The 25,567-nt window shown below is 45.9% G+C and overlaps 1 protein-coding gene across 5 annotated transcripts in view; it reads left to right on the forward strand.

Annotated features, from left to right (window-relative positions):
• Positions 1-10,715: 10,715 nt before the first annotated feature.
• Positions 10,716-25,567, forward strand: part of GNB1L (G protein subunit beta 1 like) — an 81,647-nt gene continuing 66,795 nt past the window's right edge. For 4 of the 5 annotated variants that reach the window (XM_035098216.2, XM_035098213.2, XM_035098214.2 and 1 more), the window contains exons 1-2: positions 10,722-10,802; positions 13,621-13,703. The gene's annotated coding sequence lies outside the window, so the exon portion shown is untranslated. Of the gene's footprint in view, positions 10,803-13,620; positions 13,704-25,567 lie in introns of all 5 variants that reach the window. The other variant, XM_060269276.1, reaches the window with a different exon arrangement.

Consider the following 25,567-nt stretch of genomic DNA (forward strand, 5'->3'; position numbering starts at 1 on the left):
GGGGGGGAATGGCCTTCCGACCGACTGTCGGCCCCTTCCCTTTCTCCCTCCCCTTGGAGCAAGGGCTGTCTGATGCTGCCAGAGACTTGGCTCTCCCTTTCTGTTTCCTGGCTCTTGTAATCTGATCCTGTGCTTGACTTACTGCTTGGGGAGGAACTCGCCCTGATGAGGGGGGGGGGGTTGTTCCCTATAAGCCTTCCCCCTTACAGATCAGGCCAGAGGAGTTCCTCTAGCACTCCATTCTCACAGTGGCCAACTGGGCCTCTTTGGCTTGCCAATCGGAAGGTCAGCAGTTCGAATCCCCTTGACGGAGTGAGCTTCCATTGCTCTGTCCCAGCTCCTGCCAACCTAACAGTTCGAAAGCACGCCAGTGCAAGTAGATAAATAGGTACTGCTGCGGCGGGAAGGTAAACGGTGTTTCCATGCACCCTGGTTTCCGTCACAGTGTTCCATTGCACCAGAAGCAGTTTAGTCATGTTGGCCACATGACCTGGAAAGCTGCCTGCACACAAACACCAGCTTCCTCAGCCTGAAAGGGAGATGAGCGCCTCAACCCAATAGTTGCTTTTGACTGGACTTAACTGTCCAGGGGTCCTTTACCTTTACCTATAGGAAGCCCGCAACAGAGCTCTCCTCGCCTGTGATTCTCAGCATCTGTTATTATGAGGGAAACTGCCACCAACAGTGAAGGGAGAACAAAACCACATCATGGACTTTGATAGCCTTATCACCTACAGATTTGTCTGACGGACCTGCTTTATCCAAGTTGGCTTCCATCACTACCACTTGTGGGACTGAATCCCATAATTTAACCTTAGGCTGTGTGAAGAAATATTTTCTTTCGTCTGCCCTAGATGTCTCCGAGTAACGAGAATGGGGAAACAATTTTTCGCTATCCGCTTTCTCCACGCTCTCTGCTTTCTGCCTAACAGTAGGGCCGGCCCTGGATAGAACATAGTTTAGCAACTGGGAACGAACAATAAATTCAGAAAAAAAAGGCAAATCAGAGGTGGCATTATAGAGTAGAAAATTATGCATCCATGCCACCTCTGACTTGCCTTTTCTCTGAATTTATTGCTTGTTCCCAGCTGCTAAACTATGGTCTAGCCAGGGCCGGCCCTATCGTTAGGCAGAAGGAGGTTGTCCCCTGGCCTTAGATTTCCATTGAGGATACAGTTGCATGTGCCACAGAGCCTGTCCTGCGCCCCCATAACTAGCCTGCCGCCCTCCAGTGTCATGGAGGATACTGTTATTATTTAAATAATTTATAATGCCCCTCTATGCCAAAATGGGCTTCTTCACAATTAAAATGTGCAATGAAACAATCAATTTAAAACAACACAGCACTTAAAACAGCAGAGTCAGGTTCAGCAATCAAGGAAACACCTACGGTAACAGGTGTATACTCAAAAGCCGGCAGAAGGCCAATGCAGATGGGACTTCTTGTATTTCAGCAGTGGGGCAATTTTGTAATGCCAGTGCCATCAGTGAAAAAGCTCACCTCTGCATCGATACAAGTTGATTTTCAGTTGGTTGTCCAGAAATAAACAGAAAATTGCAAGAACTCGGGCCAGGAGGAAGATGAATTTCAAATATAGAGGGATTCTACGTCCAGAGTCAGTAAGCATGCTGATATCACTTTATTTTCAATTATTCTGATAAATGTCTTAGTGTCCTCTATGTAGGACAAGGTGTCACCTGCAAGAGGGTGAAGAAATTGTTCAATATATTTACCAAGGGGTTCCAATAATGAATCGTTACCTGAAACGATAGGTTTGCCTGGTGGTTTCTCTAAAGATTTCTGGATCTTAGGAAGTATGTATTATGTATTAAGTATTATGGTGCTGGAGGAGACTCTTGAGAGTTCCATGGACTGCAAGAAGATCAAACCTATCCATTCTGAAGGAAATCAGCCCTGAGTGTGCACTGGAAGGACAGATCAAGAAGCTGAGGCTCCAATACTTTGGCCACCGCATGAGAAGAGAAGACTCCCTGGAAAAGACCCTGATGTTGGGAAAGATGGAGGGCACAAGGAGAAGGGGACGACAGAGGACGAGATGGTTGAACAGTGTTCTCGAGGCTACGAACATGAGTTTGACCAAACTGTGGGAGGCAGTGCAAGACAGAAGTGTCTGGCGTGCTATGGTCCATGGGGTCATGAAGAGTCGGACACGACTAAACGACTAAACAACAACAAAGGAAGTATGTAAAATACTGGGGTGCGCGGAAAAGGATTGAGTAAGAACTTTGCCGTTTTCGAATCAATGTAATGCAGCGTGACAGCTTCGGATAAAACCATACGAATTATCCGTGATATGGCATCAGTTGGATCCTTGTTTAAAGGTTTGTAGAAAGAGGTATTGTGTAATTGTCCATCGATTTCATTTAAGTACCGGTAATCCTGTGAGTTAAGAATTACTATCGCGCCTCCTTTATCAGCGGGTTTTATGACAATGTTGGTGTCATTGCCCAGATTGTGTATTAATTTCAGTAGGTTGTGGCAAGACTAACCAGGTTTCATTTGTTGATCTTAATGGCCATACTGGGCAATATAAAAGTACTGACATAATTTTCAACTGTCCCTCCAGCTGAATAATGTATGTGAAATGGAGGGAACTACCGGTAGAATACTGTCCGCCATATGCAGCAAAAAGTCTTTGGCTGGCCTTGAGGTTAGCAAACTGAGAAGCGGAGTGTGGAAACCAAGCCACTGACTCCATTTGCAGGCTGGCCTCATATTAGATTGAAGGCGTATCCGTTGATGGATTTGCTCTTTAAGCTCCACCATTTAATTTCCAGTTCAGAGTGCTTGTTCTGTTTTCTTTTCATAAGCAGAACAGTCATGTATGAAAGGAAACTCCCACTTAGGCTCTCAAATATTTCCATCCTTTTATGAAGATGGCCTTGACTGGGTAGCTGATAGCATTGTCTGTGTTTTTCTTTGCCCACTAAGGGAGTAGGAAAATCCTCCTCTCCTTTTTTTTTTAAAAAAACCATTTGGACAAGTTCCACTATAATATCAAGTCACCTGCATCTCCTATGCTATAAATCAACTGTACTCTAGTTATCATATCTTGCAGTGTCCTTCTAATAGATCCTCCTAGCTCACATATTAAGGGGTTTTTTTTAAAGAAAAAAAGATCGTTAATGCATTTCAGCTGGCAACAATGATTAATTTCCCCCTCGCCCTCACTGCTCTACTCTTCTGCAAGATTTCCCACCAGTTCTTTTTTTAAAAAGCATTGTATTATTGAATTAATCAGCCATGTAATGCAGGGAGGGGGAACCTGTGCCCCCCAGATGTGTTGGACTCCCATCAGCCAATCGTCAGAGGTGCATATTTCGGCAACATCTGGAGGCCCAATTTCCCCACTCCATAGTAGTCTCATCCACATATCACAGAAAACCAGGCATGGCCAAACTTGGCCCTCCAGATGTTTTGGGACTACAACTCCCACCATTCCTAGCTAACAGGACCAGTGGTCAGGGATGATGGGAATTGTAGTCCCAAAACAGCTGGAGGGCCAAGTTTGGCATTTAGGGTGGGTCATAAAAAACTTTTTTGGAAAATGTTTCCTCCCTTAATTACTTAATGCCTAAGTAATTAAGTATAATGTGATGTTTTGATGCAACACATAATATGAGTGGTGTTTTATTGTTTAATGTTTATGTTTACTTGTTTAGTACACCGTTTGCTTAATTGTTCCATATAATTTGTTCAAAACCATTGGTTTTTCATGTAAATTATTAACATGTTTTATCTTAAATAAATAAATATTGCAGAAAATAATAGTATGCAACTATTATTGCGCTACATAAAGTCTAAAATTTTTGTTTATTCACAATTTAACATACTGAGAATAAATGAGTCAAATTCCTATGTTTTCATCACTCGTAGTGAGGCAAAATTTCAATCTGTAGGAGCAGGGTCTAAATATTAACCGATTTGTCCCAAATTTGAAATTTGACTATGTTTATAGCATACGCCTGATATAAGATCAAGGGAGGAAACATTTTCCAAAAAAAGTTTTTTTATGACCCACCCTATTGGCCATGCCTGCAGTAAACCATGAATGTGCTGGTCTTGGGCATGATTCTTGGCTTAGCGTTAGGTCCAAATCCAGGGTCCTGGCTTATTTCACTCCAAACAAACAATGATCTGTAGCTAAGGATTCCGTTTACGTTTAAAGATTAAAATACCCAATTTGCTCTTTCCGAAACAATATGCAAACTGGAATACAGACACCGTTCCAAATTTGCACTTCTCCCAATTCTGCAATGCCATCCTCCAGCTGGGGAATGTGTCAGTTCCAAAAGTCAGTTGGTTTATTGTGTTTAGCAAGCATTGTGTTTATACAACAACAACAACAACAACAACAACAACAACAACAACAACAACAGGAATACTGCTACTAATAATGGTTTACATTTCCACTTGCTGAGCCCTAGTGGATGAATTACTGTATTTTTCCGTGTATAAGACGCCCCCATGTATAAGACGACGCCTATTTTTGGAGCCCCAAATCAAGAAATACTGTAAATAATTGCAACATTCCGTGTATAAGATGACCCCCAATTTTAAACTTTAAAATTTTGGGGGGTGAAACATAGCCTAATGCATGGAAAAATACAGTATTTCCGGTCCCCACCTGAAGTTTTGTTACATGAATCTGTAAAGCCTTAACAAGAAATTTAGATGTTCTAAATCTAAACAATCTCTCTCTCTCTCTCTCTCTCTCTCTCTCTCTCTCTCTCTCTCTCTCTCTCTCTCTCTCAATTTATTTATTTGGTTTTTCAAATTAAAGTTTTACAATCATATATCCAACATCCATAATAAAAACAAGATTCCAAAGAATCTCCTGGGCTTCCCTCCTCCCCTTTGTGGGTCCTATTATTAATCATTTCCTCCTGCATCTTTTATAACAATCCAAATCTTTTGCATCTCCATTATATCCAAAATTCACCATGAAACTACAAGTGTAGGATATATATCTCTCAACATCGGACAGCGAAAGACAGGTCTTTGCAAGAGACGACCTTCCCTTCTGCGATCTTAGCAATGGGTGGATGTGATTGTTTCTGAGATTGTCACAGAAAGGGCACTCAAGGAGTACATGAGTTATGTCTTCTCCTGATAACAGAGCTGCAGCCACAAACTCTATCCTTCTTAGGAACTCCTTTATGTCGGCCCATCCAGTTGCTAATGGAAGGACGTTTAGTCTTGCCTGTGTAAAGGCTATCCTCATTTTAACCTTTGGTAAATCTACCCAGGTGGCGCTGTGGGTTAAACCCCAGAGTCTAGGGCTTGCTGATCAGAAGGTCGGCGGTTCGAATCCCTGCAATGGGATGAGCTCCCGTTGCCCGGTCCCAGCTCCTGCCCACCTAGCAGTTTGAAAGCACATCAAAGTGCAAGTAGATAAATAGGGACCACTCCGGCGGGAAGGTAAACGGCATTTCTGTGCGCTGCTCTGGTTCGCCAGAAGCAGCTTTGTCATGCTGGCCACATAACCCGGAAGCTGTCTGCGGACAAACGCCGGCTCCCTCGGCCTATAGAGCAAGATGAGCGCCGCAACCCCAGAGTCGGACACGACTGGACCTGATGGTCAGCTGTCTGCGGACAAACGCCGGCTCCCTCAGCCTATAGAGCGAGATGAGCGCCGCAACCCCAGAGTCGGGCACGACTGGACCTGATGATCAGGGGCCCCTTTACCTTTAAATCTACCAGATATCTTGGCAGGGAATGGATACAATGGGATAAAAGAAGCATACAATTTATTAGATTGACAGATTGCACCTGTGATTGCATCTTGGTGACTCTGTGGGTATCGTGTACAAAAAAGGCATAGGTAAAGGTAAAGGGATCCCTGACCATTAGGTCCAGTTGCGGACGACTCTGGGGTTGCGGCCCTCATCTCGCTTTATTGGCCGTGGGAGCCGGCGTACAGCTTCCGGGTAATGTGGCCAGCCATACATTTAAAGCGCTGTGAAAATACTTTAAACAGTTGTGGTTTCCCCTCAAATAATTCTGGGAGCTGCAGTTTGTTAAGCGTGCTAAGAGTTGCTAGGAGGCAACTAGTCAGAGCTACAATTCCCAGTGTACCCTATGAAGAGGGACTGATTGTTAGACCATTCTGGGAACTGTAGTTCTGGGAGGGGAATGGGGATTCTAACAACTCTCAGCACCCTTAAACCCACTATAAACCCACCACTAATGTGCTATTGTTGCGATGAATACCTGCAGAATACCTGCAAAAAAAAACCCAAACTCTTCAGAGTGCCTGCAGAATTCTCGGATGCCTCCTTTCCCTGCGAAGTTCTAACCCAACCTTATTTTTTTTAAAAAAGCACATTAAATTGCCTGTCAGCAGGGGTCCCCCTTTACTATTCTGCAAAACAATAGGTCCATATCGCCAATTACCAGCCCAATTGTGCTTCAATCTACTGCTTTTAGGGCAAGCTGCCAGGAACTCCCTTTCTGCTTGTTTAGTAGCCCTCGTATTTAGCATTATGAGGAATCAGGCTTAAAGGCTCAAATGTGGCGTTTTGGACAGATTGAACGATCTATAAAATAAGAAACCAGCTCAGGGTGGGTTTTTTTTTTTTTTGTAAGCTTGCAATGTCTAGACATGCTCCTTCTTTCGTTTTCTTCGACATGCCCAACCACCACACAGCGATATTACCACTTTTTCTTTCTTCTCTCGCTCTTCCCCCACCCACCCACCCACCCACCCACCCAAGCAATCAGACACGGCATAATAAACCGTCAGCGAGCCCACCACCCTGTTGTCTGCAAAATAAACATTCTTATTGTGGCCGCGGCCAAGCTCCTTAGGGAGAGCTTTAAGTCTGAAAATCCAAAAGACACACTGTGTCCCTTCTAATAATTTAATAGTCGGGTGCCCCTTTATTTGCTCATTCCGTGGTGTCATGGAAGTTTTCAAAGATGCTGGCTTAGGTTTCGGGATTAGGTGAAACCAGAGCGCTTTAAACCTCTTTAGAGGGCCGGGATTAGGCCTACATCAGGCCTAATGCAGCCTTTTCTGCGCAAAGCTAAATTAAACAGCAAGAATATTTGTTGCACTCTTCGCTGCACAGGTGTTTGGCAGCTTCCCAGAAAGACTAAAGGAACCACTGGGGGGAATCATGGAGAGGGAGGGGGGTGGGTGGGTGCTGTTGAAACCTGAGCGTTCGCTAAGTACTGCCATATCGCTTGCAAACGTGGGGTCCCTTCTCCTTGCCCCCCGAGGAACTTCTGAGTGGTTTAAAGCACGGGTATCGTTTTTATGACTCTCCCCCCACCCCACCCTCAACACGAACGCGAGTACATTGAATATCTACGGCACAAACGGACCAAGGGCTCGGTATGGCGTGTGGATAAAAAAAATATCACATATTGCTTTGCAGCAAATGAATACGCACCGGATGGCCAAACAGCTGCGCTGTGCTACAAGAACACAAGTGGGACCTATGTGACTAAAAAAGCAAAATGCGGCAGCGAGGACTCTTGATCAGAATCCGCCAGCCAGCCATGCCCATTTCTGGGACACTCCATTCCATCCCGATTTTCTGTGGGTGGTGTTGCACTCTAGGACAATTGAGACCCTATTAGTACAGTATTTATGGTGCCATTTGGCAGCTCATATTGGGCTGGAGAAGAAAAATGGTATGGAGGGTTTAGTTGTCATGGGCCGTAGTCCAAGTGATTTCTGTCAGATGCGGAATGGACCTCAGCCTCTGGTGCTCAGGTGACTGGCAACCCGGACTAGCCCTACACAAGCTACTTCCATAGGTGTGTATCAGGGATGGGTAACTTGGTGTTGGGACTTCAATTCCTATCATCCCTCTGACCTTTGGGCGCACACATCTCTGGTGTACCTAAACCTTCCAGACTTCTTGTTTGGAATAGTGGATTGATGATGAACATTGTTGGGCAGCGTGAATGTAGTGGTTAGGTTGGTGTCACTGGTCCTGAAAGCCCTGCACAGGTTGCCCGTGAGCTGCTGAGTCCAATTCAAGGTGTTAGTACTAGCATAAAGGTAAAGGGACCCCTGACCGTTAGGTCCAGTCGCGGACAACTCTGGGTTGCGGCGCTCATCTCGCTTTACTGGCCGAGGGAGCCGGTGTACAGCTTCCAGGTCATGTGGCCAGCATGACTAAGCCGCTTCTGGCGAACCAGAGCAGCGCATGGAAATGCTGTTTACCTCCCCGCTGTAGCGGTACCTATTTATCTACTTACACTTGACGTGCTTTCGAACTGCTAGGTTGGCAGGAGCTGGGATGGAGCAATGGGAGCTCACCCCGTCGCGGGGATTCAAACCACCGACCTTCTGATCGGCAAGCCCTAGACTCTGTGTTTAACCCACAGCGCCACCCACATCCCATAGCACCACCCGCGTCCCATAGTACTAGCATACAAAGCCCCAAATGGCTTGGGACCCAAGTACCTAACCTTCACAGGCCCTCTGATAGGCAGGGAAGACCCCATTACTGATGCCACCTCTGGCTGTTGCCCGTTTGGCACTGACCCATGACAGGGTCGTCATGGTGGTGGCTCCTCATCTGTGGAAAGCCCTCCCTAGTGAGACTCATCTCTCCCTCTGTCACGACTGGCCTACAGCAGAAATTTTTAAACATTCCCATTTACCCAGGCATTTGATGGCTGAAAGACCCTAGTCATGGCAACGATTAGTAACAGTGAGTTATGTGATTGCTTTTCAATGCTTTAAAAATGTTTTAATTCCTTTTTTTTAAGAAAAAAAGTTGTATATTAAATTGTACTGTTTTGCCATTTTAATGTTTGCTGCCCTGGGCTCCTTTGTGAGGAAGGGTGGGATAGAGTTAATTATTATTATTAATAATAATAATCAATGCTTTTTTTCTGGGGGTACCCCTGAACATTTTGTGAATCTAAGTTGGGCCTCATTGACGGACAGTATTTCAATATGAGTGGGAAAATGAGAGTACCCCTAAACCAGGCATCCCCAAACTTCGGCCCTCCAGATGTTTTGGACTACAATTCCCATCATCCCTGACCACTGGTCCTGTTAGCTAGGGATCATGGGAGTTGTAGGCCAAAACATCTGGAGGGCCGCAGTTTGGGGATGCCTGCCCTAAACATTTTTAAAGGGGGAAATAGCACTGATGATGATGATGATAATAATAATAATAATAATAATGGTAATTAGATTACTGGGAACAGATCTGCTCACCTCATATCAGAAAGAATCAAGAATCAAAGAGCTGGAGCAACTCTCCTATGAAGAAAGGTAACAACATTTTGGGACTTTTTAGGTTTAGAAAAGAAAGAATGGGATAGATAGATGATAGAGGTATGCAAAATAATGTACGGTGTGGAGAAAGTTGTTCAAGAGAACTCAGGGCCATCCAAAGAAGCTGAACATAGAAGATTCAGGAAATGCAAAAGGTCAGTCCTTCACACAGCCCATAGTTCAGTGTGAAATTTGTGACTACAGGATGTTGTGATGGTCGCTAACTTAAGATGGCTTGAAGGGGTTTAGATAACTTCAGGACTCATCTACACTATACATTTAAAGCAGTATTGTGCCACTTTAAACAGTCACGGCTTCCCCCAAAGAATCCTGGGAAGTGGTTTGTTAAAAGTGGTTAGGAGACTTTCCCCCCCTCTCCGAGCTTTCTAAGGGGCATTGTGGGAAATTAAATGGGCTCCCAACCACCAAGGATCACTGCCTGGTGAACCCACAGCCGGGGGGGGGGGGCAGGCAGCAGGCCTTCAGTAGCTATCTTAGGGTAGCCAAGGGCTCTGTAGACATTTTTGTCTTGCACCTTTCTTGGAGGAAAGGTGGAATGGAAACATAATCAATCAATCAATCAATCAAAAAACCAATCAATCAATCAATCAATCAATCGTGTACCCTTTTCTATGGCCTTTGACCTGATCCAACAGGGCTCATCTTAGATTTAACTATGGTCCTTCTCCTTAAAAAAGGTGTCTTCGACATTAGTCATTAGACCCACTGAAGTCAATGGATGTGACTTAATGTGTCAATGAATCCACTCACAACTCCGCTGGCTACAACCCCATGATTCCAGACATCGTGGTTTTTGCTGAAAGGGCTGATTCACATAGGAAGCTCTCTTCTAGAGTCAGACCAGTGGTCTCTATCTAGCTGAGATATGTACTGCAAACTGGCAGCGACGCCCTGGGTTTGAGACTTAAAAGAATGAACATTGAGCCCCTTTTTTTTGCGTGCAAAGTAGGACCTCTACCTTTTAGCGTGACCAAATGCAAAAGAATGCAAAGGCTACTGGACCTTTACCAGTTGTGCAAAACAGTGCGGAGAAGAGGGAGATTCTACAGGGGCAGGGGCAGCTTGTCCTCCAATCTACACCTGGTGATTGATTGATTGATTGATCGATCTAACACAACTATTAAAAGCGCAGTGTGCCCCCCTTTTCCTTTTTCAACCGGCCACCTCCACCAACCGCTAAATACCCCCCTCCCACACGCACCCCTTTGCTAGCGCCCCCATTAACACCTGCCCTCCCTCCATCCCAAACTCCCCGGGCGCCCAGATTTGCAACATTCCTCAACGTTCCACCGCGCCGGGCTGCAGCCCAGCCGAAGAATCAAGCCCGCGCATGCGCCGCGGAGCAGGGAAAGCCTTGCCGCAGAGGCGGTCGAGCCGCCTCGGAGTCCCTGTCACGTGACGGTGTTGTCGGCGCTCTCTCTCTCTGTGCTCCATGCTTAGCCCTGCGCTCTGCGTGCTATGCAGCCGGGCAGACATCGCCTGCAGATCGCCGATCGATCGTCTTCCTCATGGGTGAGGAATGTAATGTACAGTTAGCGGGTGAGGGGGAATATTTGTGGGGAGGGACGAATGGGGGCTCTGTGCTTCAGTTAATATGGGGGGGTGGCCTGTTGTAGAGGAGGCCACTCTCCTATCCAGTAAGGCCTTCTTTGGATTCCCCCCCCACGCTCCCTAGTTATGGTTTTAACAGCTGCAGAGCAGGTTGAAATTCAACAGGTCTAAACTTGCCTGTGGTGATGGGGGTGGGTTTTGACACCTCCAATAATGCGACACTTTGAATTCTCCGCGCACCCCCCCGGGGGGGAGGCCTAAGTTAGCAGCTGTGAGGCAGGCAGGAACCCAACAGGTCAAGCCTTTAACCTTACTTGGTGAGGCATGCTTTGTGTTGCATGGTGGTCCTCTGTTTAGCCCCCCCCCCCTGGCGTGGCCTTTATTTTATTTATTTTTTATTAATTTTCCATTTAAACATAGAATCACATCGTTTTTATCCACTTTACTTCTTTGGCTGTTTAGAGCCTGTTGACTTCCCTTCCACCTCTTGGCTTTCAAAACTAACCTTTATATCATAGCATTTTATATATTTTCCAATTCTAATATAGGTAAAGGTAAAGGGGCCCCTGACCATCAGGTCCAGTCGTGTCCGACTCTGGGGTTGCGGTGCTCATCTCGCTCTATAGGCCGAGGGAGCCAGCGTTTGTCCGCAGACAGATTCCGGGTCATGTGGTCAGCATGGCAAAGCTGCTTCTGGCAAACCAGAGCAGCGCACGGAAACGCTGTTTACCTTCCCGCCGGAGCAGTCCCTATTTATCTACTTGCACTTTGATGTGCTTTCGAACTGCTAGGTTGGCAGGAGCTGGGACCGAGCAACGGGAGCTCACCCCATTGCAGGGATTCGAACCGCCGACCTTCTGATCAGCAAGCCCTAGACTCTGTGGTTTAACCCACAGCGCCACCTGGGCCCCTAATTCTAATATAAAGGTAAAGGTAAAGGGACCCCTGACCATTAGGTCCAGTCGTGACCGACTCTGGGGTTGCGCGCTCATCTCGCATTATTGGCCAAGGGAGCCGGCGTATAGCTTCCAGGTCATGTGGCCAGCATGACAAAGCCGCTTCTGGCAAACCAGAGCAGCACATGGAAACGCCGTTTACCTTCCCGCTGTAGTGGTTCCTATTTATCTACTTGCATTCTGACGTGCTTTCGAACTGCTAGGTTGGCAGGAGCTGGGACCAAGCAACGGGAGCTCACCCCGTCACAGGGATTCGAACCGCCGACCTTCTGATCAGCAAGCCCTAGGCTCAGTGGTTTAACCACAGCGCCACCTGGGTCCCTGGAATTCTAATATAACTCATTACTAAATACCTCAAAATTTAAATAAATATAGAAAGGTTAAAAAAATCCTCATTACAAGTCTTCAGGTAACCCTACTAGTGTTGTTAATTGCTTACAATGATCTTTCAAATATTGTATAAATTTACTCCAGTCTTTTTGGAATACTTGATCGTGCTGGTTTCGGATTTTTCCTGTCAACTTTGCCAGTTCCGCAAAGTCCATCATTTTCATCTGCCACTCTTCTTTCGTTGGTTCTTTGGTGTGGCCTTTAACAGCTGGAATGCAGGGAGAAATTCAACAGGTGCAACTTCCTATAGAAAGGTTGCAGTATTATAGGGTGGAAAGGGTCTTGATGCAGGGAATTCAACAGGTGTTACCTTGCCTGCAGGGGCAAGAGCTATTGAGCCTCTTGCAGCTGTGGATCAGGAATCCAACAGGTGTGGTCGTCCCTTTACTTAATATGGCACGGCGCTCTTTGGGCTGCATGCTGCCCCCTCCCCACCCGCCCAGTGATACAGGATGTGAATACCAGGGAATGGAATGGAATAGAAAAGGTAATAAAAGCAGCTAAGCAACTCATAACATAAGCAAAAACACATAACACAACACACCATCAAACAAACAGGACAGCTAAAAACAACAGAGCGGGTTGAACAATGATCAGCTTACAAAACTTAAAATGCCTGCGCAGATAAATATGTCTTAGCCTGGCATTGGAAAACTAACAATGGTGGCGCCAGGCATACCTGAAAAGGGAGGGGTGTTCAACAGATGGGACACCACAGTGGCTTTAACAACAGGTTAAAAACTCAACAGGCATTACTTCCCTTCTAGATATTCTGGGTAAGGGCTTTCCAGCATAAAATGAGACGGATTTCTCCATCTAAGTACAATAACATTAATACAATGATAAAGAAGCTTAAACCCAATAGTGAACTGGTGGTAACCTTCTGCACATTGATGCTTGTGACTCTCATGCTTTCACAGTGTCGGACAAAAGCCTTTTCATTTTCCCAGGCTTTTAAAATGTTAGATCATTTGTTGCATTGACCATTTTTAATATTTTTCTATTGTTTTGTTTTATTGCTGTCTAGTGTGTGTGTGTGTGTGTAAAGTAAGCTTATATGGTGGGTGGGGTATAAATTTTCTTAAATAGCGAATTAAAGATATGCCTTTTGAAGTTAAAGCTGTGTTTCTAACAGGAGTGAGCAAGGCAGGAATCCAAAAGGTGTGGTCTTTCCTTGTGAATATAGGGTATGAGGCAGGATTTGTTGCTGAACCTGTCCCTCCTCCCAGCATTTCCCCCTTGCCTTACCAACTGAACGCTGGGCAAAAATCCAACAGGTGTCATCTTCTTCATTGGCATACAGTGAATTTCTGCCTGTCCCTTGATGCCAGTTAAGAAACAGGAGCAGTTGCAGAAAGTGAATCTGGCAATCAGGAGTGATAGAGATTATAGTGAATGGTTCAATAGCTAATAGATAACTTTCCTTCTTTTAGACAATGCATGTTTTTTCAAGTGTGTGAGAGAAGGGAGGTTGCCTCTTCAAGGACTAGTACTGTACCTGCCAACTACAGTTTCTGTAAGTATTTGGGTTTAAAATAATGAACACATTTTAAAAAATATCTTCTAGTCTATAAGAACACAAGAGCCTGTTGAGCCAGGGGCCCATATAGTCCATCATCCTGTTCTCACAGTGGCCAAGTAGATGCTTCTGGGAAATTCTCAAGCAGGACCCAGGCACAAGAGCCCTCTCCCCTCCTGTCGTTTCCAGCAATACTTATTCACAACCATTACTGCCTCCAACCGTGGAGGCAGAGCATAGCCATTGTTAGCCTTGTCCCCCATGAATTTGTCTAATCCTCTGTTTAAGTAATTAAGTTGGTGGCCTTGTTTTAGGCCACTAAGAGATTGGTTGATTCGAAATATTGTTTATTTATAAAAATGTTGATAGCTTGCTATTTCATAAACTATTTCAAAGCAGCTCACAGCAAAAATACGTAAGACCATACAATAAAAACCACATAAGAAAGTCGAAAACAGGCATCAATTAACCATTCTGGGAATATTTATTTTTAATTTCTTGCGTAGGCCTGGCAGGACGGAAATGTTTTCAGCACGTGTAGAAAGAGAAGGTGCCGTACCACCCTTCATCAATATGATCAAGGATCAATAAAAAAATCTTTAAATTTTTATTAAAATATATAAATATATATCCAATGAAACAGAGAATTGAAATAGTAAAAATTATCTCAAATTCCATCTATAGCAGCCTCTTAAATTGTAACCTTAAGCTCGGTATTAATAACCAACAAATAAGTGCATGAGCAAATAAGTCTTGCTTGGGCACAAGTGAGGGGCCACCACTAAAAAGGCCTGTCCTTGTGTCGCAACCCTATGCAACTGCATCAGAATGGGACACACAGAGAAGGGGTTCAGATGAATGCAGGTTCTGTGTACTCTCTGATTTGCTACATGCACTTCCCTGCCTGGTCATGTAAAGATGATTTCTTACTTGCTCCAGGCGAGTGGTTGTTTTCAAGCTTACAAGTAGGGATGCAATAATATTCCTGTAGTTTTATCTGTTCATCAATTCTTGTAGTAGGCTTTAAAAAAAAAAGCAAATTGCCCATGACCTGGAGCATTTCCTTTGTAGGTCAATCAGTTTGCTGATTTTTTTGCCTCGCTTACCTGAGCTTATAATATTGCTCGGTGCACCTCATTTTAGGCAGCGAGCCAAGATAATAAGCGCATCCAAATGTGTAATTTTGCACAAAGCAGCCTCTGGTGCCTTTGGGTCCTTTGCAAATAAGCAGGAACAATTTTTAAGGGATGTTTGGACATGCTGGGGACCAGCAAGGTAACTTAAATCAGGAGCAGTACATCAAAAGGACATCAGAATAGGCGTGCACACATGTGATCAGTAGTGGCTGGGGCCCATTTGGACAGGCAGGGAACCCAGACAGTAGGTGGAGCCAGAGGCAACGGCAGGCAGAGCCAACTAATTCTACTTTCAACACCACCCTCTTCCCTCCTGAGTTCTAGAAGGGCAACACTGAGACTTAGGAGGTGAAAGCTGACAGGCAGGGCCACCCCAAAGACCGTTTTTCAATTAAGAAGGTAGGCAGGTGGGGCATTCACCTTAATGGACCAGCCTCCACTGGGTGCAATGAAGATTTTCGTTTCAGGCAGCATTCTCGTACCAGTTCGGAATTATCATCTTAAGAGCACTCCAAACCCCTGTGCAGAGGGTCAGGGGAAGAAGGGGGGGGGGAAACCTCCTCTTTTGCTATGCCAGCTTCCAGGTTAAAACGCCCTTTTCAGGGATTTCTGCTATTGCCATTGACAATGCTGCTGGCAGCACATGTACCGGGAAGATCCTCTGAACTCTGCATTTCTAAGCAAGCGTGCATGGGACCCGGCTGCTAATGTCACTTAGTTCTCAGTAGTCTTCACAGTAGGAGAGTTTGGGCAATTGTACCTTGACTGGTTTGTTCGCTTGCACTGCAAAGGGAGGAACAAAGAGTTTACTTGGGCAGGCAAAAGGCTCATTCATATTTCTGCTTATTAAGCCGAGATAAGGATCATTCGGATGTAGTTAACAGGTTACACTGATGCAAGCATTTTGTGCCAAGGGGAGAAAAAACCAGTGTTTTGGAGGGTAGTAGTGTAAGCAGGTACAGCGATGATTTTTTTTTTTGGGGGGGGTAGCAGAGCCCAATCGTATGTCCATTTTAGTTGGAGGTAAGTCCCACTGGGTTCAACGAGGCCTTATCCTCTGTAAGATGTACCCCTGCACTTCCACTGTGCAAATATCCTGTGCATGTTTTTAAATGTTTTGCTCAATGCAGTTTACTCCCTAGTCAGTGTACTTGGGTTTTAGTTTAAATATCTTTGATCAATAGGGTCAAAAGTCTATGAAATGCTGATGGATATGCAAATCAATTTTATTCCTGATTAAAAGCAGCTGCTTTTGACTATTACAAATGCAATTTTTGGAGACGTCTTGAACTGGCATCATTAGGGCTCCAGAGGGCAACATGCTCTGCTAGCAGCTGGTGCTTGGGATCTTTGTACCATGAGAGCATATCAAACCACCTCCCAGGTATTTAATCTCAGTGACCTATAAATGCCCAAACAGGTGACCCACACCTTATAATTTTGTGCAGTTTGAATTTGATGGTCTCTCTCTCTCTCTCTTTTATGACACTTGAATGCTAACCACGAACCCTGTGATTCAAGATCTTGCTGAAAAGGGTGGAGTTAAAGAGCAATATTACCATCCAGGCAAGAAAAGCCCTTCTAAATTCCATTGATCTCAATGGGAGGATTAAATATGGGCTTTGAAATTGGTGGGACTCAAAAGGCTTGGTTCTCAGTATGTGTTTTCATGGTGAAATGGTCAAATACTTAAAGAGTATTGTAGTTTAGGAGGAGATGAGAACTAGAGCAGGGGTTCCCAACAAAATTTTCTTGAGGACCCCTCATCGAGCCGCTATTGTGACAAGGACCCCCATTAATTCCTAATCCTAAATCTAATTCCTAATTCCTAATCTAATTTTTCCAGTAAGCTTAACACTGATCTTGGAAGGGTTAGGTTCAAGGGACGCCGACGATTTAGGTTTAGTGGACACTTACAAGATCGGTTCGAGAGTCACTGACTTACTTGCTTGAACATCAAATGCATTATCTTCCTCTTCACCTGTAGGCCTTTGTCGTTTTAACGAACCACTTTTTAACCAACGGTCCATTTTTAACTACGCGAACTGTAGCTTCCGCGAAAAACAATGCTTTGTTTACAAACACTACTGTTTTGCAAAGAGGCAGCGCGCGCCAGGGAGGAGGGAGGGGAATGGAGAAGACAGGGTACAAATGAAGCAGACGTGCGCAAAGCATCTTGGGGAGGTGAGCGTTAGTAGAATGCGTGCGCTGCCTCTTTGCAAAACAGTAGTGTTTGTAAAGCGCCACCTAACGGCATACGGCAGAACTTCTGCCTCTATCTAATTCTAGTTTTGCGCTAGACTCTGCTCATGCAGGAAGCGGCCAAAACAAAAAAATCTGTTATCATACGAAATATATTTAATCTATTTTTTATTCTAATAGCATCTTGCGGATCCCTCTGGCATAGCTTGCAGACCCCTGGGGGTCCGCGGACCACCTGTTGGGAACCACTGAACTAGAGTATCGCTGCTGTAGTAAGCAATTAATTTATTGGTGATTTAGAGAACAAACTTCAGATTACGTTTTTGAACCTAAGAAGAGCCTGCTGGATCAGACCAATAGCCGTGTAGTCTAAAATCCTGTTCCCAGAAGCCTGCGGGAAGCCTGCAAGCTGGACATGAGTGCAACAGCACTCTGCCCACCTGCGATTCCCGGGAACTGACATTCAGAGGCGTGCTGCCTCTGACAGATGCAGGTAGAACCTTGCTTCCCGCTGACCAGAGACCTTGGTCTGGAACCCCCGAGAGCTGCTGCTGAGAACTATAGGCCAAAACATCTTAAAGGTACCAGATTGTGGGATCTAATTCTAAGTAGACTTGTCTAGGTAAAGGTAAAGGGTAAAGGGACCCCTGACCATTAGGTCCAGTCGTGACCGACTCTGGGGTTGCGGCGCTCATCTCGCATTATTGGCCGAGGGAGCCGGCGTATAGCTTCCAGGTCATGTGGCCAGCATGACAAAGCCGCTTCTGGCAAACCAGAGCAGCACATGGAAACGCCGTTTACCTTCCCGCTGTAGCGGTTCCTATTTATCTACTTGCATTTTGACGTGCTTTCGAACTGCTAGGTGGGCAGGAGCTGGGACCGAGCAACGGGAGCTCACCCCGTCACAGGGATTCGAACCGCCGACCTTCTGATCAGCAAGCCCTAGGCTCAGTGGTTTAACCACAGCGCCACCTGGGTCCCTAGACTTGTCTAGGATAGTGCTGTAAATACTGCAGCCTGCCTTTGTGATTTGGTGTTCAAAATTTTGTAGGCTGGCCATAGCTCACAAACCTTATCAATTGCTTTTCATCTTTGGACAATCTCTCTCTCTCTCTCTTTTTATCTTTTAATGTTTAGGTTTAAGCAATGAAAACAGCATAGCTTGTTCTTGCTAATACAGTAGTTGAATGGGTTGCTGAACATACAGAAAGACTGGCTCTGTTTATTATCTAGGAACATACCATACTTTTCCGTGTATAAGACTTACGTTTTTTCCTTTAAAAATCATGCTATAAAGTGGGGGTCGTCTTGATTGTTTGCTGCCGCGGCTATCAGCAGCTGTTGTGCATGTTATTGGTTGCTGCATCAATGGGTGGTGTTGACTGGCTGACGCTCCGGCAGTTGGGTGGGCGATTGGCAGCTTCTGCCGGCGATGGGACAGATGGGAGGCGGATTTTGCGACTCGTGCGGGTGAGCGATTTTCGGCAATCCCCCCTGAAAAAAAGCTCAACAACCCTGGGTAATCCCCCCCAATAAAAGCTCAACAACTCTGTGCCATCTTCCTCCATTTTCTTAAATTTGAGTCCCCCAGAATATACATGGGGGCGTCTTATAGATGGAAAAGTATGGTGTGTATATATATACCGAGTCAGATTGCGGCTTCATCTTGCTCAGTATTGCCTACCTACTCTAACTAGGATTTTCAACAGGGGTTGCTTCCAGCCTTACCTGAAGATGCCAGGTATTGAACCTGGGACCTTCTGCATGCCCTCCCACCGAGCTATGGCCCCTTCCCTACAAAGTCTATAAAGTTATTGTACTCCTCACACACACACACTCAGCATTTGCGGGCATTTGTCTGAACACAGTTTTTTTATTTATTTAAACGTAACAGCATTATTCAGTCTCTGTAATATTTTCTTCATAACCTTAAATCATTGTCCCTCACATGTTGTTAAGGTTCCTAGCCAGACATTTTCCTGTTCTTTCTGTATAAACCATGAATTGCAGACACTATTGTATTGTGTATTCTCGCGTCTTTTTATAGAATTTTTTTTTTTTGTCCCACAGGGTGAAGATTTTCCATAAGCTTATCCATAAAAAACAGACATAGATCTGTTTAATTGGCAACCTAAAAACTGTGAACCAGTCAGCTGTAACGAGTTGGCTTTTGTCAAGAAAAAACAACTAATTCTCAGGATTCCCTTTTCCAAGATAGATGAATGTGCTCTGCCCCTATTGGAGGAGGGGTAAGTTCTGAGTGGTGAAAAAGTCAACACTCAAACTTTCCCCCTTTCTCTCTTTTTTGCTTATATACCGTATATATATAAAAGGCACCATCGAGTGGAAATTTGCATAAATGTCCAATCTAACCCAAGTCTTGTGTGTGTTTGTGTGTGTGTGTGTGTGTGTGTAGGATCTGAAAAGGAGGGAATATTACTTTGATCCAACACACCCAGGTGGATGGATTTACTGCTTCTTTAATATTAAAACGTTGACGTATCAAGAAAAAAAAAGAGGTTGGCAGGATGAGCCAAGGGTTTCGAATTAACACAGGCTCAACATCCATTGTTTAAACTCCTGAGCCGTTACAAAATTATGAGCCCCTCTGGAGCAGTTAAAGTGATTCCCCCTAAAATGAGAATAAAATGAACCTACGAAAACACTTTTTAGCTCTCGATCTTCCTGAGACTTGAGGACAAATTTCTCTCCCAGGAACTTTGTTTAAACATGGACAAAAGTGGGGTCTGAGGGCTTTGGTTTGGCCGTACACAGTGGCTGCATTTTGATGGTTCTTAACGCTGGCTCTGTTAGTATTGATGTTGCGGAGGTGGTTGGGGAATGTTCCTCAGGGGTAGAAGGGTTGGCGCACCCATAGCTACCCCATAGGTGTTAGAGAGAAGCACACAGCAAAGTGGGAGAGTACAGATAGTGGGACTAGAGGCAAAGGTGGATGGGGCAACATGTGCAATTCTTAGCTGCTGTATTGCAGATACAAAAAAAACCTGCCAGATGTTTCTACACCATTGTCCCCCATCTCTCCGTTCTCATCCAGGCAAGCAAGAGTCAGAAGGGTTATGATGCCAAGACTAGTCAGAAGTGCAAGATGGTAAGGCCCAAGGCTAATCCAGTTGCAGGTAGTTCCAAGTGTGGAACGGGTGATACAGAGGTATACTGTGTGTATGACATCTGTATGTTTGTTGCAGTTACAGTGATGACTGCAACACGGTTCATGAATCAGGGGAGGTTGTTGGAGATTCATTCCCCGTGTCTGATGTCATGGGATTGTTGTCTATCACATGATGGTATATGTTTTCATTCCACAGTGGGAAGTGACGGAAACAGGATGTTTGTGTTACTGTACTGTGTTTCCTGCAATGGGACTATTGTTCATTCTCTCTGCTGCTTGATGCTAGAGAGAGAGGGAGCCATGTTGCAGTGCTCTGTGTGTGTTTATATGCAAATAAACGTAGATTAGCCAAATGCTGAGGTCTGTTACGCAGTTGTGCAAACTCTGCAGATCCCTGAGTGTGCTGATGTCAGTTGGCAGCAGTCACTGTGATGTTTGGGCTAAAGAAAGCTTTTGAAGCTCCTGAACGATCGTCTGGAGGGAGGGAACATCCCAGTCGAGCATGTGTTCTGCCAGGGTCCTACTTGAGAGTAGGAGATCCTAACAGTTATCACAATTCAAAGACACACTCAAGCCTGGCAAAAGCACTTGAGGCAGGCTTCCACAACCTCGGCTCTCCAGATGTTTTGACCTACAAGTCCCATGATCCCTAGCTAGCAGGACCAGTGGTCAGGGATGATGGGAATTGTAGTCTCAAAACATCTGGAGGGCCGAGGTTGAAGAAGCCTGACTTAAGGAGAGCATGGAACAGGTTCACTAAGGGGAGTTTTGTGGGGATAGGAAGCATCGCCTGAGGTGAATCCCAAGGCCCAGGAGGGCCACATCTCTATTCTAGACAGACCAGGTTTAAGGTAGCTTGAGTTCATAACTACTGGTGGACCCAGGACTGGGCATAAAGATCTCTGGATGAATCACATGATGGTGTTTGAATGGGTGGTGTTTAGAGCTGTCAGTCATTCCCTGTCTCCTCCAGAAGGGTGAAGTACCCAGCCTCTGCTGGCTCTTTTCCAGACATCCGGCCCCACCAAAGTCAGGCAGTCCCGACCTGACTGCCTTCTTTCTTAGAACTAGTTCAGAAGGTGGCACTTGGCTGTCAACTTACTGCTGCTCAGCCTCAGTGTTAAATAACTCAGCAGGGAGGAAGATGGTGACAGAACTAGAATTGACTCTGCCTGTCATTTGTTATTATGGCTTCCCCTGTTGTTGGCTTTTCACCCAACCAGTCCCAATGAATACCAACAACCGCGACTCACAGGTTTTCTGTCCCAGGCCAAACGTTTTCTGGGAAGATTGAGCACCCTCCCTGTTGCATCTTGTTCGGTACTTCAAGTGAAGGATACTGCCTTTAAAAATTAGGCAAGACTTTCCAAACCCACACAGCTGGAGCAGTTTCCCCAGGGAAGCAGTCTGTTCTGCAAGGATGATAGTAGAAAGAGTAACCAGAGTATTAAGTGGAAGGCCAAACTTTGGCTCTGTGTTGATTAGAAAGAAAATCCTGGTTGTAAAAATAAATGAGTTTGATGCATTATTTTCCTAAAAATTCTTTCCCCCAACCTGGGCCATAAATCTATTTTATGGTTTGCATGAGAGAGGGTGGAGAAACTCCTTTTTTATGTAATCTTCCCAGAAATTGAAAGGCACATGAGTTGAAATGCTCATCCAAAAATGCACAGCCAGATTAGGCTTTTCATTATTTTCCTTAGCCCAACAATATTTCACTTCATTTAGCCACTGGCTGACAAAGCTTGAGCTTGCTCCATGTTTTTCTATATCACAGTTGGGGGACCCATAAGCCTTCCAGATGTTGTCGGCCTCCATTTCCCACCAGTCGTTGGCTCCACATGCAGTTGGACTTCATCTGTTCTGGTCATCATGGTTGGGGATGTGGGGAGTTTCAGTCCCGCAACATCTGGAGAACTACAGGTCCCCCATCCTTGGTCTTCCATTGATTCTCAGCCAGTGAGTCACAAGCTACACTGGGGTTGCAGGCTGACTTAAGGTGACTGACACCAGTGGAACTCGCTCCCACAGGAGACAGTAATTCCCACCAGCCTAGGTGGCTTTAAAAGAGGATTAGATGAATTCATGGAGGAAAAGGCTTTCAATGGCTACTAGCCATGATGGAGGCAACATTTTTTTTCCGAATACCAGTTGCTGGAAACTGCAGACAGGGAGAGTGCTCTTGTACCCAGGTCCTGCTTGTGAATTTTTCATTGGCATCTGGTTGGCCTCTGAAAACAGGATGCTGGACTAGATGGGCCATTGATCTTCTTACATTATGTAACCTTAGTTATTTCTTTCTTAAATAACTTTTGGTGAGGAGGACGAGGAGGAGGAGACAGTGAGAGAGGGGACATATGCACTAAAATGCTTAAAAGGGGGTCCCATGATGAAGATGGACCCCTGGTCTTAGAAAGTCAAAAGCTATTCATCCAAACTTGTTGCTTTCAGAGTTTGAAGTAGCTGCTGGATGGAAACACGAGGCCTTTCCTAATCGCTCTTTGAATGTGTGCATTCATTAATACAAGTGTCTCCTTGTCCTAATGAATCATCCTGATGCTGTGTGTTGTGATGGATTGTCTTGGGATAATCGCCTACTTCTTAATATTATAGGTGTTTCGTTACACTTTGGGCCCAAGTGACTGCCAGTTTTTACACCTGGGCGAAGGTGTTGCCAGCTGAGCGGTTCATCCTTGTCATGCCATTAATTATCCTTGGAGAAGCTCAGGAGTGTGCTTCTCCCCTCACCCTTTTCACTTTGGGAACTTTTTTGGGACAACTTTTGAGAAGCCAGGCTCATTGCTCTTTTTCAGGTGTCTCTGCTTGCTTTATCAGATGTTCAGAAATCAGAAATCCAACCATAGAATTTACAATGCCAGCATAAGTTGGTTGAGTATAGAGGCGGGAAGGCTTAAAAAGACCTTGTTCGGTGATTGGAACAACTTTTGCAACTACTTTGAAGTAACTGAGTATTTCAGCTACATATACAGTGGTACCTCTGGTTGTGGACAGGATCTGTTCCAGAGCTCCGGTCGGATCCCGAGGTTTCCGCAACCGAAGGTGCTTGTTCTGCGCATGCGCACGACGAAACCCGGAAATATACTTCCGGGTTTGCCGCATGCGTATGCCAAAGGATATGTAACAAGAGGGGCACATAACATGGGCGTACCCAGGATCAAAACTAGGGGGGGGCAAGGGGAGGGGCCAAGGCACGGAAGGGGAGGGGCCACAAAGTGGGCGGGAACAGCGAACTCGTGCTCCGCCGGGCTGTGCCCCTCCCTAGAAGCAGGGCTGGTGGGCGGAGGCGGAGCCCAGCCCAGCGGAGCGCGAGTTCAGTGTTCCCGCCCGCCGCGCCGCGCTCTCTGGTTCCCCACCGCGCTTGGCCTTGCCAGAGGGCGCGACGGGGAGCTGGAGGGAGGGCGCAGCGTGGCGGGCGGGAACGGCGAACTCGCGCTCCGCCGGGCTGTGCCCCTCCCTAGCAGCAGGGCTGGTGGGCGGAGGCGGAGCCCAGCCCAGCGGAGCGCGAGTTCGGCGTTCCCGCCCACCGCGCCGCGCTCCCTGGTTCCCCGCCGCGCTTGGCCTTGCCTGAGGGCGCGCCGGGGAGCTGGAGGGAGGGTGCGGCGCGGTGCGGCGGGAATGGTGAACTCGCGCTCCGCCGGGCTGTGCTCCGCCTCTGCCCACCAGCCCTGCTTCTAGAGTAGGGCAGCTGCCCTAACTTGCCGAATGGTGGGTACGCCCTTGGCACATAAGTAGAGGTACCACTGTATGTCACTTTGAGTGCCTTGGTGGCAGGCTGGCTTAAACAAATGAATAAAGCACATGTTACGAGGCAAACACAGGTTTCCTTATGTAAGGGCCTGGGAAGGCTGGACCAAGAGATTTTGCTGTCTGAGGCAGAAGAACAAATGTCACAACTCCCCGCAAAAGTGCATAGTAAGTCCCCAGGTTTTGGCACCTGAGGCCACCCACCCCTACCCTCAGAAGTAAAAACATAGTGGTAATAAATTTGCCCTTTCAGGATGCCAAAAACTAGTTGCCCAAGGCGGCCTCTTGACTCTGTCTAATAGTTGGGCCGGCTCAAGCCAAGGCATTTGAAAGAGATAATTGGTAGAGAGGAAGAGGATATTTAGTCTTCTTCCCCCACCCCTAGCCACCAAGTCTCCCCTGCAGATTTGCTCTCCTGCCCCTGCCCAATTTAGCCTGTTCTTCCTATGGCGGCTTGGCGATCAGAAGTAAGCCCAGTTGAGGGGAAAGTGTGTTTGAGGCTGGAGCATATGTGCCCACCCGCCCGTTCTCACTGACAAATGCCCCGCCCCCACATGGGCGCTCCCTTGGCAAGTGCAGGTTTGGAAATGCAAGCCGTTCCGCCTGAAGAGCTTAAGCCAAAGGCTTATTACATGCATATTTCCCAAGATCATCCTTTCAGATACTTGAAGCAATTTATTTTTATGAGTCAAGAGATGTGATGATGAGGGATCCGGTCTCTGCATAGGACAAACCTTCCAACATCTTGAATTGCGTCCGAACAACATCAGATGGATGTATTTCAGAATCCCTTTTGTTTTTTTTAAAACATATATGATACCCATCAAGTTGTACAATTAATGGAAATCGAAAGCAATGGACCAATAACAAAACAGGGTTGTAAACTGGTGATATGTTTACCATCTCCAAATATCTGAAGGGCTGTCACATGGAAGATGGAAAAAAACTTGGGTATTCTTGTTGCTTCAGAGCAGGGGTCAGCAAACGTTTTCAGCACCTTGTGGGGGGCTGGACTGTATTTTGGGGGGGAAAATGAATGAATTCCTATGCCCCACAAATAACCCAGAGATGCATTTTAAATAAAAGGACACATTCTACTCATGTAAAAACATACTGATTCCTGGACCGTCCACGGGCCGGATTTAGGAGGTGATTGGGCCGGATTCGGCCCCCAGGCCTTAGTTTGTGCCTACCCTTGCTTCAGAGGATAGAAACTATAACAATGGATTCTTATTGCAAGAAAGGAGATTCCGCCTTAACATTAGGAAGACAATACTGACAGTGAGAGCTGTGGGGTGGTTTACCTGGGAAGATGGTGGACTTACCTTCATGGAGGTTTTTAAACAGAGGTTGGAAGGCCACCTGCCAGGGATTCTTAAGCTGTGATTCCTGCATGGCAAGTGGTTGGACTAGACTCCCAACTCTTCACTTAGATGAGTCTTTAAATATAGTTATTATATATACTGCTAGAAAACAGAGGTTAGATGTCAGGGTGGAGAAGCATCTCCAGCCAGCAAGGTAGAACATGTAATGGATCAATAAATCATCAATCAACACCCAAGCATCCATCCTGCCTGCGGAATTGAATGAAGCGAGGAAGAATGGAAAACTTGGGCAAAATGCAAATG

This window comes from Zootoca vivipara, chromosome 17 (genome assembly GCF_963506605.1).
Source record: "Zootoca vivipara chromosome 17, rZooViv1.1, whole genome shotgun sequence".
Taxonomy (NCBI): domain Eukaryota; kingdom Metazoa; phylum Chordata; class Lepidosauria; order Squamata; family Lacertidae; genus Zootoca; species Zootoca vivipara.